Here is a 731-nt window from a genome sequence, read left to right on the forward strand (position 1 = left end):
TTGTTCATCATTTGGGATGAACTCATCTTCATGCATAACCTCCTTTTCTGATTTTTCGACTGGAGTATCCATATTTTCAGCAACATCATCATTTTTCCCACCTTCGGTTCCTTTTTTTTTTTTTTTTTTTTTTTTTTTTTTTTTTTTTTTTTTTTTACTCACTCTATCTTTCTCCTTTCCTTTTTCTTTTTCGACATCAACTTCCTTTTCAACAATACTTTCAGCTTCTTTTTCTTTCTCAACATCATCAACATTCTTCTTTTCTTTTCCTTTTTCGACAACAACTACTTCTTCAAAAACATCTTCAACGAGAACTTTCTCTTTGTTGATTTCACTTGCCAATTCATTAAGTGTAAGCTTATCTTTCTCAGAATCAATATCGACATTAGAGTCCAACATCATTGAAATTGGGGGACTCCTCTTTAATCCACCACGACCTCGCCCTTTGTATGTCATGGTTTTCTTTCATGAAACAATGGTCTTGACTGTTGCAGGCTTGGTAGGGGACGGTTGGGTTTTGTCGGATTTTTCGATATATGCAGCGGATTGGGTGGTCATTTTTAATTTGGCAATGTATTCTGGGTTGAAGGAGTTAATAGGAGGGTCGGTTGGTTTAGTGAGGGTGTGGATAATGAGCGCTAGTTGAGTGTAAGAATGAAGAATTGATGCTCAAAAAGTAGGCTAGATGGAGGGATTATCTTGATTTGAAATAAGGTGAAGTTGAGAGGCTC

This window comes from Silene latifolia, chromosome 9 (genome assembly GCF_048544455.1).
Source record: "Silene latifolia isolate original U9 population chromosome 9, ASM4854445v1, whole genome shotgun sequence".
NCBI classification, from domain to species: domain Eukaryota; kingdom Viridiplantae; phylum Streptophyta; class Magnoliopsida; order Caryophyllales; family Caryophyllaceae; genus Silene; species Silene latifolia.